Source organism: Pelobates fuscus, chromosome 3 (genome assembly GCF_036172605.1).
Source record: "Pelobates fuscus isolate aPelFus1 chromosome 3, aPelFus1.pri, whole genome shotgun sequence".
NCBI classification, from domain to species: domain Eukaryota; kingdom Metazoa; phylum Chordata; class Amphibia; order Anura; family Pelobatidae; genus Pelobates; species Pelobates fuscus.
Window position 1 is genome coordinate 67,535,883 of NC_086319.1, and position 15,379 is coordinate 67,551,261.

General features: G+C 41.0%; 1 protein-coding gene across 1 annotated transcript in view; it reads right to left on the reverse strand.

The window, feature by feature from the left end:
- PPM1H (protein phosphatase, Mg2+/Mn2+ dependent 1H) overlaps positions 1–15,379 on the reverse strand; it is a 215,291-nt gene that overhangs the window by 173,372 nt on the left and 26,540 nt on the right. The gene's annotated exons all lie outside the window — the stretch shown is intronic.

The following is a 15,379-nucleotide window of genomic DNA, read 5'->3' on the forward strand; positions in this document are numbered from 1 at the left end:
TCACTGGATCCATCCTGAGTCAAAGATAAAAAAGGGCTATCTGTAACCATAAGCGATGTGGAGAATAAAAGAGCAATACCAGGGGGCAGGGAGCTCTGAAACCCACCAAACAAATATGGGAGGGCTAAGGGTGCTGCACTTGGACCCCCAAGTCGGAATAACTCTAGAAACAGCCCAAAGCAACTAACCCTGTTCGCCACACCACATGCCAGACTGGGGAAGCACACCGATCATCCCACCAAATGGTATGTATGTTAGCTCACTTCGGCTGGTAACTTCAACAACAGGGGGCAGTAGTCGAGTTTGAAAGATCGCGCTGGAGAATAAGTGCTGGATAGAAAGGACTTGTAGTTTACGCGTTTCATCTCAAATCAAGACTTTCTCAAGACTGAAGTCCATGAAATTCATGCTGGGTATAAACTGTCACAGTTCCCGGTTCACTCCTTAATTGATCATCTTTCGATTTGGTCACTTTATTGCTGCTGGAGATTAGTCTTGAGTTTTTCATTATTTTATGCTTTTATTTGGAGCACTCACACACCTATACCTTTGATGTTTTTTATATATCAGTAAATTCAGATTGTTGGGAATTCAAGGAGAATCACCCCCTCCCTTCCCCTTATCTTGGCTCAGCTCACTTCAGAAGCTGAAAATTCAGGGAATTTGCAGAAATGTCCTAAAGTACAATGATTTATTTAATGCATTTTAATGCATAAATCTGCACTATAAAGTAGACTCAACAACAGTCCAGGATGTGCTGATATATGGTTTTTAAAATGTAATTTAGACAAACATGATTAATATGACAAAGAAAATATACCACATAATCACGATTGTACGGATGAACTACTGAAAATATGTGCATTTATCTAAGGAAGATTTTTTTTTACGTATTTGAGTTAATTATAAATGTAGCCTTTTAGCTGATCTGGAGTACATGAGAAATTATCACACTGAGTAATACTCATGAGATGCCCTATTAACAGATGATCTAGTACTTTGAAGTGAATTTAAATGTAAAATTGTATAGCATTTATCAGGAATTTACTTGTACATTGTGGCTTGTACATAACCTAATTTGTGTTGGATTTGTTAAGTATACATTTGTGCTCAAAAGTTTGCATACCCTGGAAGAAATTTTTAAATTTTGGCATTGATTTTGAAAATATGACTGATCATGCAAAAAAAAATATTTATATTGAAGGATAGTGATCATATGAAGCCATTTATTATATCACATAGTTGTTTGGCTCCTTTTTAAATCATATGATAACAGAAGTCACCCAAATGGCCCTGATCAAAAGTTTACATACCCTTGAATGTCTGGCCTTGTTACAAACACACAATGTGACACACACAGGTTAAAATGGCAATTAAAGGTTAATTTCCCACACCTGTGGCTTTTTCAATTGCAATTAGTGTCTGTGTATAAATAGTCAATTAGTTTGTTAGCTCTCACGTGGATGCACTGGGCAGGCTAGATACTGAGCCATGGGGAGCAGAAAAGAACTGTCAAACGACCTACGTAAAAAGGTAATGGAACTTTATAAAGATGGAAAAAGATAATATAAGATATCAAAAGTGTTGAAAATGCCAGTCAGCACTGTTCAAACATTTATTAAGAAGTGGAAAATGTGGGGATCACTTGATACCAAGCCAAGGTCAGGTAGACCAAGAAAGATTTCAGCCACAACTGCCAGAAGAATTTTTCGGGATACAAATAAAAACCCACAGGTAACATCAGGAGAAAAACAGGCTGCTCTGGAAAAAGACGCTGTGGTTGTTTCAAGGAGCACAATACAACGATACTTGAACAAAAATGAGCTGCATGGTCGAGTTGTCAGAAAGAAGCCTCTCCTGCACCAATGCCACAAAAAGGCATGGATACAATATGCCCGACAACACCTTAACACACTTCCCAGGTTCTGGCTGACTGTAATTGGAGTGACAAAACCAAAATAGAGCTTTATGGTCACAACCATCAGCGCTATGTTTGGAGAGGGGTCAACAAGGCCTATAGTGAAAAGAATACAATGCCTACTGTAAAGCATGGTGGTGGCTCACTAATGTTATGGGGGTGTGAGCTCTAAATGCACGGGGAATCTTGTGAAATTTGAAGGCAAGATGAATGCAGCATGTTATCAGAACATACTGGCAGACAATTTGCAAAAAAAAAAAAAAAGTTTGTATCAATTAAGAAAGAAAAGTCATACAATCTCATACTAAATATTAAGACAGCATGCAATCTGTGATTAAACAGATGTATTTATTAATGGATTTGACAAAGCATGCCACACAACTATTCATTCAGTAGATTTTTCATTATAAATATTTTCCTCCCCAAGTAAAAAAGTATAGTGCAATTTTACCCAAATAAATACATCCACAAGCAACAATTGATATGTCCAACCACAAAAGCATGGATATGACACATGCATGCCTCTGAACTCAAGTGTCCTGAGAATCAGGATGGGAGGGAGGTAAAGAGGGCAAGCGAGTGATGTAATTGCATTACTAGCTTCGCCCCCAAAAAGGTGGACCCATCCAGAAAGGTGGACATGTCCATCCGAGTTAATGGCAGGTCAGCAGCCCACTGATGGCAGGACATGCAGTGAGCACTGCATCTGTGTCTTAGTGCCCTGAACATAGCACAATCGTGTCTTATGATGTGCTTGTGCTAGGATTGTTTGAAACAGTTCTCTGACGTCTCTAAAAGCAGGACAGCAGAGACAAGACCTGATAATCAGGACAGTCCTGCCGAAATTGGGACGGTTAGTTGGCAGCACATGACATTATATTGCAGAGTAGAGAGTAGAATAGCCAAGGTATAATTAGCAGATTTCCAAAATTTCTTACATATTAAAAAAGGTCTACCAGAACACGACGGATTGAAGATGGCAGAGCACACCACAGACATGGCACCGATTTGAACATTGATTTTTATAGTTATTTAAAAACATTACAATGTTAATTTAACATATTTGCTGCCAAACCACATGACTCGTTGTCTTCTCCAGAACAAATCTATATATAGCACATAACATAGCTCCACAAAGTTTCACAACTATAAAAAGTATAAAAATAAATAAATAATTTAAAATGGCAACTGAATTCAAATTCCCATATTAACTTTGGCACCTATGGTACTGAATAATAACATGTTCATCAAATTGTTCAACAACAGAATAAATGAAAATATATGTAATACCTGGAAAATATCTTAAATGTCATTGGCTCTCAGTGGTCCTCCTGAATTTCACACTGTCTTGCTTTGGATATGTGTGACATATCAAAATTATTCTAGCAATTGGTTCTAGAGAAAAAGTTGTTAAAGAAGTTTGAACAATCTAATATGGCTGCTGAACCATGTCACCAATTAACTCATCTTGAACAAATCTGAATCTAGGTCACAACATGACATTGCATAGCAATTTGTGCATCTAAATCATACATGATTTAAAATATTGTGTAAAATTAGGTTCTGAAATCAAGATGGCCACCAGGCTGTGAGACTTATGACCTATGTCTTCCAAAGGATAGCGTGCACCATAGCTCTTTACGATTGTGCCAAATTTCAAGAGTTTTTTTATTAGGCATTTGAAAAATGTAGTTTAATAATCTAAAAAAAAAAAAAAACAATCAGTAGCCTGCTAACTTTATTGCTTGACAACCGAAAAGTAAACTTAAAGAAAATGTCACTGTGTTCTAGCAACTATTTGGATTTTGTACACCCCCTCCCCGTGCAAATTATAAATAATTGTTTTACTTACCTTTCTAGCCCGGTGTACCAGACCCTATGCAACCTCCCTGCCTCTGTAGCTATGATCGTCAACCCTGATGATCTCACGGAATTTAATGCTTCCCCACAGGAGGCATTTGAAGGCTATGGTGCATGCGCGGCAAACTACCGTGCTGCACCTATTTATCAGCTCAAAGAAATGCATTTAGTCAACCCAGGAAGTCCTTCAGTGGCTGTTGGAGGGACAGCCACTGGAGGTGGTGTTAGGTGTAAGTGTAAACAGTGCCTTTTATCAGAAAAGGCAGTGTTTACACCATTTAGGCTGCAGGAACATGTCATTTAATGTAGAACCACTACAATAAGCTTAGTGTTTTGTGTGCCTACAGTGTAGTTGTATTCTAAAATTTTTGTTTAGATTTTGAAGGCACAAAATTTCAAGTACATAACAAGGACAATAGATGTTCATAATAAACATTGAGAGAATAAAATTCACCTCACTCCCCAATCACAGCTTAGATGAGTATCTCTGTAAAGAAACAGACCATGCATATCATACCTTCCGGGCCAGATTAAGTGTGTATTGCAAATAATCGGGTACTAAGTTCCCATAATTTATCAAAAGAGGCCAGAGAAAGCTACCCACTCTGACTCAGTGGTCTATTCCAAAAGAGAACACATCTGATCTAATGTAGGGTTGTAAACTACTAGCTTCCAAGATCTGGCTATAAGGATTTTTTAGAGGCTAATTTAGATAGTTGAGTAGAAAGAAATTGTCACTTCTGGTGTGAAATCTAGATCCATGCAGTGCAGACCAATGTGCAAACCAAAATGAAAAACTTCCCTCCAAGCTGGGACAACCAGACAATGCCACCAAATATGTAAAAAATGATCAGTTTGGCTACATTATCTCCAACAAAGTGTCGAGGCTCCTTGAAATATACAGGATAGTCTATGGGGTGACTGGTGCATCTAGTTCAATGTAATTTATGAGAAACTATGCTATGCCACTCGTTGTTGGTGAAAATTCTGCACAGATCCTTTTCTCAATTCGCTGTATAAGTCAGAGATGTATTGTATACAGAATCCAAAATACATCCATACCAAACTGAAATCAGTTAAATTACCTTTGAATCTCCAGCTTCATAGAAGATAAACAAGGAGGTGCACCCGCAGGATTGGATGACATAGAATGTAAACCATGTCTTATTAGTAAGTACTTACAACGAATCTCTGTGAGGAATTCCATATGTGCAAGTCAGAGATCCAAAGGCAACCAAATCATACTCAACAATACTCAAAGCATAGAACCCATTCATGTGACATAGTATGATGAGTCACTTCCAGAAATGACTCATCATACTACCTCACAAGAAGGTGTTGTTGTCGCCTTAAAGGGCACACAAGCCTGTACGTTTAAAGTCATAATCTCTATAAAAGGCTAATCTAGATGCGAGTTTAATTTACTCACCTTGAAATACACACATTTGTTTGTGACACAGAGCTGCACTATTATTTTTTTTTTTGTTCTTTCTTACATGCTGTCGCGGTATATATATTAAGAGGTAAGTCTTGCAACTTATTTATTAGGTCTGCACGCAAATCCAACCTGAAAACTGATTAAATTAGACAACAATGGTGCCAAGCATGTTGCCACAATTTTATCATGAAGTTTGTTATCTATATTCAAAAGAGAAATTGTTCTCAGATATGGACACTTAATCGGAGGCTTGCCTGGCTTTGGCAGCATTACAATAAATGCCAACAGCATTCTAGAAGGAATGCTACTATAAAACTGTCCAACAAATGTTTTAAATATCGAGTAAAATATGCCCAAATGTCATATTATAATACTACATATCCATTTGGTCTGGAATCTTCCTTAATTTATGCCATGGATTTCAATGGCGAGCAAATTCCATCAACTGAGTTGGGTTATACATGGAAGAGCGACTGATTAGCTGAGAGAGTGGGCAGCAGTACTAAATGTGAAAGGTTTTAAACATCGGGTAAAGAAGACTGGATTGCATCTCTGCATTTTGATAAATTGCATGGTTTCCTTATAAAAGTGAACACGTTAACAATTTGTGAGGGTCACATACTTCATGTCTATTATTACTGAAAAAAAAAAAAGTAGATTAATTAGCAACTTGTTTCCTATGTTTGCTGGCATATAGTCTACAAACTCTGTTCTCTTTAGTATAATAGAGGGACTTAAAGTATCTCAACATGCATTCTGTCTTAGCTAAGGGCAGTTTATCAACCTAACTATGAGTAAGGTAACTTAAGTGTCTACTGATGGATTCTGTGGTTTTTAGCCAGATCAGATAATTGCGGGGACCTCAATTTTTGACTTTAAAGTCCATTCCATTTGTAGACGGGGCATGAAAAATAAAAAGTCCCCCTAATATAGTTGTAGGACTCACTTCTAAGGTCTTGTTAAGTGAAAAATATTCCTGTCGTTTGTCAATAAGAAAGGAATAAGTATCCTCTCTCTTAAGAAGAGGATACTTGGAAGGATGAATGACCTAGCTGGAAAGTCAAGAACACTGGGTCATGATCCAACCATGAGATCGAACCATAGCTTACATTGTGAACCTAAAGGAGAAAATCTTGTGAAGCCACACAACAATCAGTGCAAAAATACAAACTATGTACAGTTGAAAAAATGAAAAATCTTTAGCTCAAGGGTCAGATCAGGAAAAAATTGCAGATCTACAACCTTGGCTACCTTTGTCTGCAGTTGCCGGTAGACACAATAAATAGTGCAGTTATTAATAGAGACAGATAAAAAGGTGTTTTCTTGTATTCCTTTAAAAATAAAAAATGGAGGGGGGCGGGGTCTGAGCGCAGAGCTGAACAGACGCATGCAGGCACAGCTCCCGCTCTGCATGGCGCTCAAAGCGACTAAACTGCACGATAAAGCCCAGAAACGCTATAAAACGGGCCACCAGCAGACGGGTAAAGCTACGCTGAACGTTCTGATACCAGACATGAAGCTAACACAGCCAGATTACCGAGATTCGAATTCAAGGCCTAGCACGGCAAGCAACCTGAATGCCGGGGGAGGCGGCCGATCCCCCGACACAGGGACGGCTAAGCATGACAGCTCTCCTGTTCCCCTGCTACCCCCCCCTATGGACCGGTGGGGGTCATCCCGGTCCCTGCTGGAAACTCACACTCACCTGCCACGGGGAGAAACACCGTCTGACGGCAAGCTACACGAGGCGCCCAAGATGGCCGCCATGCACCATCTCAGGCAACACACAACGGACCTGAGGCTCCAGCAATGGAGAGCGCACTTTGAAACCCGGTTCAATCAGATCTGCAACGCATTTTGGAGCAGCCTACAACATAGGCCTCCATCCCAGACCCCTCAGGCAAAACGAGAAATCGCACCAGCGGCAGTCCGCCTGTCCCACTCCGGGCAGAGGACCCACGCGGGTGGGCACCCACTCCGCCACGCTTCCAACCGGAAGGCTCCCTGCAAGACGCAGAACTCCGGGAGTCAGGTACGAAGACCTGCAGTATCTAAATCCGCCAAGCGGCGCCGCATAAAGCAGCGAACAACTGGGAGGAGACGGGAAAGGGATGGACACAGCCAGCATGGGAGCCGACCCGGCTCTGATCCTACATACCAAGCGGAGTTCAAACGGAGAGACCCGAGCGACCACTCTCATGAACGGGCCACACATCAAGCGAAGAGACACCCCATGCAGAGGATCAGAAAGGCTGTTTACCGCTTTACATGCCCGGCGAGCTTCCCGAACCGGGGGATTGGCTGAATCAGAGACACTCTTTGCACAGCGGACACTGAAGCTAAACTCAGAGCCCGCCATGATGATGATGGACGCTATCTTGCCCTAAAGCTACACCATACCGCAATTATCATACCGTTCTCCAGCGGATACTTTACCTAGCAACTGCTAACTGTATGACTCTCTAACCTTTTAATGCCTATCTCATATTATGTTATGTTTGTGGTACCAGGTTTCTAGAGACCTAACACTTAGTTGTATCACGACACAAATAGAGCATGTTATGCCCTGGGTGCATAGAAATATATCTACATGGGCAGACTTTAGCGATGTTATATGATGTTTTCCAGCTTATAAACCCATAGTTCAGCTTTGAGGTACACCCTTTCAAACAGCTACTGCTACTACACCATCAGGGCCTTTATACTATGACTAAGACAGCACAGCAAACTAGAATTGACAACTAAACGTCAGTACATCTCATGATACTATAGCTTAACTTACTTTATCGACCGTCACGTGGGCATGTTCATGTCCTTATACTGGCGCCTGAGGTTACAGCATATATCAGTAATGTAGCGTTTAAGTGCCTGCCAGCATACGATGGGGGTATAGCCTACTGAATGTCAGGAAAACGTAAATCTATATCTAAATACAGTCTATCTCCACCTTGAGAAGTATAGTGCCTAGCTAAAATGTATAGATCGGGGCAAAACATCTAACTTATTGCCTAACTACTGACCGAATCCACTTGACCTAACGTAATCTTGATGCATAGGCTCCAGTTTATCCTTATTTACCTGATTTAGGTTTACTAGCCTAGAATAATTAACGTTGTCACTATCTCAATATATTCTGGACTGCTCTCACAATGTATGTTGTAAAAGCTGTCTTATTAATTAATGCAACGCAGTGTTATTATTTACTTGTTTACCCTAGCATGCTAAACTAATAATTATTAATGTTTACTGACCTGTTAACCTCATGTTAAATTCTTATTTTTTAAAAATATGTACGCATTTAACTCACTCCGGTTAACCGTAACACTTCATGCTAGCCTGACCATTCCAGTACTAGTATTGTTTTATTACTTAATTTTAATGTCAGTATACGTCCAGATCTTCAATGTTTTATGTTGCCTGTTATACTGACACAAGCTGTAGTTTAACCCTGAACTAAGCATGACATTTATAACAAAAAATGTGCAGATGTAACCTATGTCGATTAAGGGCCGGTACCTGCTGTTGTGGCAGTGCCGGCGTGTTTGTTATCACTATGCACGGCAAAATAAAGAATTAAAAAAAAAAAAAAAAAAAAAAATGGAAATAAATAATTTTTGACAAATTGTTTATGTATTATCTATATCATTAATTAAAAAAGAGGTTTGTCAAAATTTACTTAGACTAACCTGAAGCTAAACTATATTATAAATAATGGCTGCAGATTTTACTCCAGGATTTAGAACTAATTTTCGTTTAAGGAAGAATTTCTTTATGAAACACTCTTTTCTCTGGTCCTAAATGAGCAATCTCAGTTCCCCACATCTCACTGCTCCTTTTAATATTTTGGATGTGGTGGAGAGGAATGGGGTCAGGTGACTTATCCTGTCCTTTGATGTGAAGAAGACATTCAAACATTTAGACTGCCTTTATTTGCTATTTATGAAACAAACATTAATGTCCTTTGGATTTTCTGAATCCTTTTTGAGAAAGATAATGGACTTTTGTTTGAATCCCACTGCCTATGTTTTAGCTGCACTTTGCATTTCTGCAGCATTTACTATTCCTAATGGCACCCGCTAGGGTTGTCCATTATCTCCTTTTGCTTTAGGATTATCTTTGGAAGCCCAGGCTTGTGACCTTAAATGGAGCAGAGTTTGGGGGACTGAGATTACTCATAAAGAAATCCTTCAATAAATGAAAATCAGGTCTGAAACCTGGAACAAAATCTGCTGCAATTATTTATAATATAGTTTTTTTAAAGGACCACTCCGACCACCATAACTTTACAATGAGGTCTGCTTCTTCTGAAGGTCTGAGATGTCAATCAGGAAGCCTCACACGGGGCTTTCATACTATCATTAACATTCAGAAACATTAGTGAAAAAGGTACGTATCTTTTTCCATGACTTTTCTAAATGTGGAACTAGTAATAGAATCAGAAGCACCTGATCTGAGGCTTCCTGATTGAAACACCAGACCATTCAGAGAAAATGGAGCAGCAGAGTGAAGGGGTTTTGTCCTCCATAGTTTGGGGCTAAAGTGTTCATTAATGGTTTAACACGTTAAGGTAAGACAGTGCCTGGCCCCCCCCCAAAAAAACCTAAAATAGCCCACTTGTTTGGCTAAAACATAATTTCTACTTTAATTCCAGTCTATCACAAAGAAGCCAAATGGGTTTCCTGATATCTCAAATATATTCCAAAGGATGGGTAAGCAAAACAAGCTTCGGCCAGTGTATTCATCACAAATGACTCGTAGGGATTTTACATCTCTATCTTCAGATATATGCTACCCTGCAAGGGGCAATTGTGGTTTGCCATCTGGGTCTTGGCAAACCGATTTTACTAAACTGGAATGTTCACCTACATAAATCAGATAACACTTGGAATCCTGCTCACAAAGTTTTAGGCAGGTGTAAATAATGCTCTAAAATAAGAATGTTTTTTCTAGTAATGTTCTCGTTCAGTGAACTATAGTGCAAAATTAATAGCTTATGACCTTCCTCCAGGCCTAGCACCCATAGTGTAAAAAAATATTTTATATTTCTCCCCCAGCCCCATTGTGTATCTTTCTCCCATTCCCCATCTCATTTGAGTGACTCTTTCTCCCCTTCCCCAACCCTCCATGTGCGCTTTCCCTCAACTCCTCTGTATGTCTCTTTCCCCCAGCACCTTTGTGTGTCTTCCCTTCCCCCCGCCAGCCACCCCTTTCCCCTCTGAGTCTCTTTTTCCCCTTACCCACCACCTTTAAGAGTTTATGTCCCATTCCCCAGCCCTTCTATGTGATTTATTGTGTCCTTCCCCCAAGCCCTTTTGTGTGTCTCTATCCCTCTTCTCCCCACTTCCCTGCCTGCTTACCTCTCTTTTGTAGTGGGCCAATGCCAGCATGATGGCTATGATGCGGAGTAGATTTGCCCTGCTTGGGGATGTGTCCCCAGGGAGGTCAAATCAAAGAAGACAGAAAGACATGAAGAGTAACACCCACGAAGCACCGGGACTGGAACAGAGGAGAGGTGAGTAAATCTCTATATTTTACATTGCATATATCCTGTATATGATGTATCCAATTTATATGGGAGCAAATTTCAGGGAAGCTGTTTAATTCACTACAAGTTCACTTTAACAGAAGTTGGATCTCTTCTATTTTGGATATGAGATCTTAAGTCTGGAGGGGGTGAGCAAGATTTTAGCCTTGTATACATAAAGACAGGTTAATGTGTTTCAATTTAACAAAGACTTTGTAAAAGAGTACTATTTTTGACAGCAAATTGAAATGTGTAGCCCTCTGGTGTTTTAAAGCTTCAGCCTGCCACGATTTCCAAAAGCGGCTTTTGATTTTCTTTGAAACATCTTATTTAAAAGCTACTGAAGGCAATTGTTAAAAATACCAAACACTATCACATATTGCGAATTTGTAAGTATGCTAAAGGCTGATATCCAAGGCAATGTCTCCACCATTACAGTAATTGAATTTTAAAGTAAGGACACATTATTATTAATAATATATATTCAAAGTTTTAGGACAAATTTTTACATATCAAAAAGTCTGACTCTGCCCTACATTTAAAGCACTTAAAAGAATGAAGACAGAATCCTGATTTTTAATTAGGAACTATTCCAGATAAATATATATTATACACACACACATACATATATTGCGTGCTGCGAGGAGCGCTGCCAAGGTAACCTGTGGTAACGCTCTCGCGGCCCGCGAGAGAAGAACACTTGCTTCTACTATCAGGGCTCCCTCTTCACTTTACTCCAGCTCCACTGGACCACCATGGAACCATGTATCCCACCTCCCTTCCCACAGATAAGAGGCATGGAGAAGGGAATAAGTGCAGGGGAAGTTGGGGAATAAGTTAAAAATAAAAAAAACTCCTCACCCTCACAAATGTACTTATCACCACAAACACACACTGCATCGACTAACACACTAACACACACACACACACACTGCATCCACACACCACATCCACTACACACACACACCGCATAACATAATGCACGTGGGCGTGTTTTGGTTGGTGTAGTTTTTTTTTTTGTAATTGAAGTTTATTGATTTCATTTCAATGTATACGTCCACAATATGTCACAGCACAATCACTTGTCGTACATGATACATGACCATTTTGTTATTTATACAAACGTTCAAAGTACGATAATTCTCAACAGTCTATCCCCTTCCCCCCACCTCTTCCATCCCTTGGTTCTGAGAAAGGTCATGTACGACAAGTGATTGTGCTGTGACATATTGTGGACGTATACATTGAAATGAAATCAATAAACTTCAATTACAAAAAAAAAAACTACACCAACCAAAACACGCCCACGTGCATTATGTTATGCGGTGTGTGTGTGTAGTGGATGTGGTGTGTGGATGCAGTGTGTGTGTGTGTGTGTTAGTGTGTTAGTCGATGCAGTGTGTGTTTGTGGTGATAAGTACATTTGTGAGGGTGAGGAGTTTTTACGGAGTTTTTACGGAGTTTTCTGAGGAGTATGTCTACGCGTACGCTCAGATGTGAGGTGCGTACGGAAGGGGTTGGTGGGGGATACAGTCTAGCTCTCATGAGTAAGCTGTTTGCTTCGTTCTGGAGTCTGGCAAGAGGGGGAGACGGAGATGGTGTGTGCGACATATTTAGTGGTAACAATACTACCTTGGTATACCAACTATGTAGCATTCCCGTTACCTTGGAATATTCAACCAAAAATATAACAAAAACAAAAAGAACAAAAAGAAAAAGAACACAAAGTAAAATGACAAAAAAAACTGAGTTGTAGGCTAGTTTGGACCTGGCTGGTAAGATCATATCATGGTAATAGAGTTACTAGAATTGCTGCTGTCTTTAGGGTTACCTCCCCCGAGAGTTGAGGGGTATAGAGCCTCCCATGGTTCCCATATCTTATTAGTTGTACAGTTAGCTTTCAGTGAGAGGATCGCCATACGTTCGTACGCATAGTGAAGATTTATTTTGCCTACTAGCGCCTTTTTTGTGGGGCAGATGCTGGATTTCCAGTTAATCGCTATAAGTGCTCTAGCCGCAAGAGCTATGTGTGATACTAAGGCTCTCTCATGAAATGACACCCTGGGGGGAAACTCCAGCCAAAGGTATATTTCTGGTTCTGTAGATAGCTCGAGCTGAAGTGCCGCCACTAGCTCTGCTACTACTGTCCATAATTGTTTAACCCCTTAAGGACCAAACTTCTGGAATATAAGGGAATCATGACATGTCACACATGTCGTGTGTCCTTAAGGGGTTAAGTGCTCGACAATCCCACCATATATGGGACATGGTGCCCTTCTCTAGGCCACATCGCCAGCATATCGCCGACGCACCCCCATACATTCGGCTCAGTCTATCAGGGGTAAGGTACCAGCGGTAAATAAGCTTGCGGTGAGCCTCTATCAGTAACACCTGGTAACTCCCCTTAGTGCGTTTAGTCGTTTTATCCACCTTTCCTGTGAAACTACTTTACCAGTCTCTTTTTCCCATTGCGACTCTAGTGTCATGGGGTTTCTGGATCCCGGGGTAGTGATGGCTCTATAGCAGCCAGAGAGGAGTTTGGGCTTCAACGGTGATGTCCAGCATGAAGCTAGAAGTAGCCGTGTATCACTGTCAATGGGGTTGGGGTCTTTTATTTCATAATCTACGTGTCTAGTATTACACCTTTAAGTTGCAAGTATGCGAATGTAAATTTTGATGGCAATTAAAATGTTTCCTGTAGGGTCATGAATGGGAGAAGCTCTCCACCTAAAATCAGCTGCGATAGTTTTGTAATACCCCTGTTTTCCCATTGTCGAATTGAGAGCAATGGGGATATAACTTTTAGGGCTGCCAAAGGTGCCATTCTATGAAATTTAGAGTGTGAGTGTCTCGCGTGAAAAGTAGACCATGCATCCAGCGATGCTCTTGTGGTTGGGTATAAGCAAGGGTGTGGGTGTCTCAGATGGGGGGGTGTCCACATATGTACTAACAAGGAGTCTCCAGGCATTTGCTTTCATTCCAAGTCTACCCAGCTTAGTAGTCCGTGTGGTGCGTGGAGGTTGATTGCTTGGGCTAATAAAGCCGCTCTGCTATAATCCCATACCTGAGGCACCCCAATTCCCCCCTCCCGGAATGATCTCTGTAACACTTCCTTTGCTACTCGGGCCCTGCCTCTGAACCAAATAAAATCCATAAACAGTTTTTATACCTTCATACAGTAGCTTTTTGGAATCTGTATGGGGAGCATCCTGAAAATGTACAGTAGCTTAGGCAGGGGGGGGAGATGAAGCCCGCATTGTAAACACTCGCTGTGGGGCTTGTATATAATGCAATTATGGCAGTGATAAGCGGAGGAGGGAGTCCAAACTGTCCCATCACCTCCTTCATGTACAGCCAGTTAAGTCTATCGAAGGCCTTCTCCGCGTCCAGCGCTAAGAGAAGGCCCTCGCTCGATGTCTCCCCAATGTGATGTATCACATTCAAGAGATGTCTGGAGTTGTCCGACCCCTGTCTCCCTTTGATGAAGCCTGATTGGTTGTAGTGTATGAGTTTAGGCAGGATTGAGCTAATTCTACTTGCTATGATTTTGGCATATAGTTTTGTATCTATGTTGAGGAGTGAAATTGGCCTGAAATTCGGACATGCAGTCGGTTTTTTGCCCGGCTTTGGTAGAGTACCTATATGGGCTAGGAGCATTTCCCTAGGAAGGGTGCCATTTTGGAAACTGTCATTTAGCAGGGCCAGTAGAGGAGGACCTAATTGGTTAAGGAACGTCTTGTAGTAGGTGGCCGGAAGGCCATCTGGTCCTGGGCTTTTTGGGTCTGTAGTTCCTCGAGCGTAATAGGCATGAGGAGTGTCTGCGTGTCTGCTTCTTGTAGTCTGGGCAGGTGGGACTTGTCTAGGAACATATTTATATCAGCTTGGGTTGGAACATGGGTCGAGGGGTCATCTCCTAGATTATACAGTGAGCTGTAATATTTGGCGAATTCTTGTACGATCGCGTCTGGGTTTAATATTTTGTCTCCTTTCGCTGTGTGTATATATATATATATATATATATATATATATGCGATCTTAGTAGCTAGTGCCTTTTTCTTCAGTTGTGAGGCTAGAAGGGCTCCTGCTCTATTTCCCTGCTCAAAGAAGCGCCGTTTAAATCTGCGGAGTATGAAGTTTGTTTTAGCCAATTCTATTTCTTCTAGTTGGCGTTGTACATGTTTAAGCTCCTTCGCTTGTTGGGGGGATGGGTCAGCTTTGTTTAACGCGGAAATTTCCGTCAGTTTTTTGGTAAGGGTCAAATACGTTTTAAGCCGTTGGGCCTTAGCATAGCTTAGCATAGCATGTTTAATTAAAACCCCTCTAATGTAGGCTTTGTGGGCCAGCCAGAGCGAGTCTAGCTGTGTTCCCGGTACCTGGTTTGTACTGAAGTACAGATCCAATTCCTCCCTGATGTCTGCGAGTGTGCATGGGTTGGTGAGTAGGTGCTCGTTCATGCGCCAGGAGCCTCTACCTTTGTTGGGGAATTGTTCTCCCAATTGGAGCGTTACCGGCGCATGATCAGACCATGAAATCAAGCCCACCCCCGTCTCCTGTACTCTCAATATCATTGAGTTGTGTATAAGAAATCGGTCGATACGAGAGTAGGAGTTGTGTGCAAGTGAGTGAAACGAGTAATCCT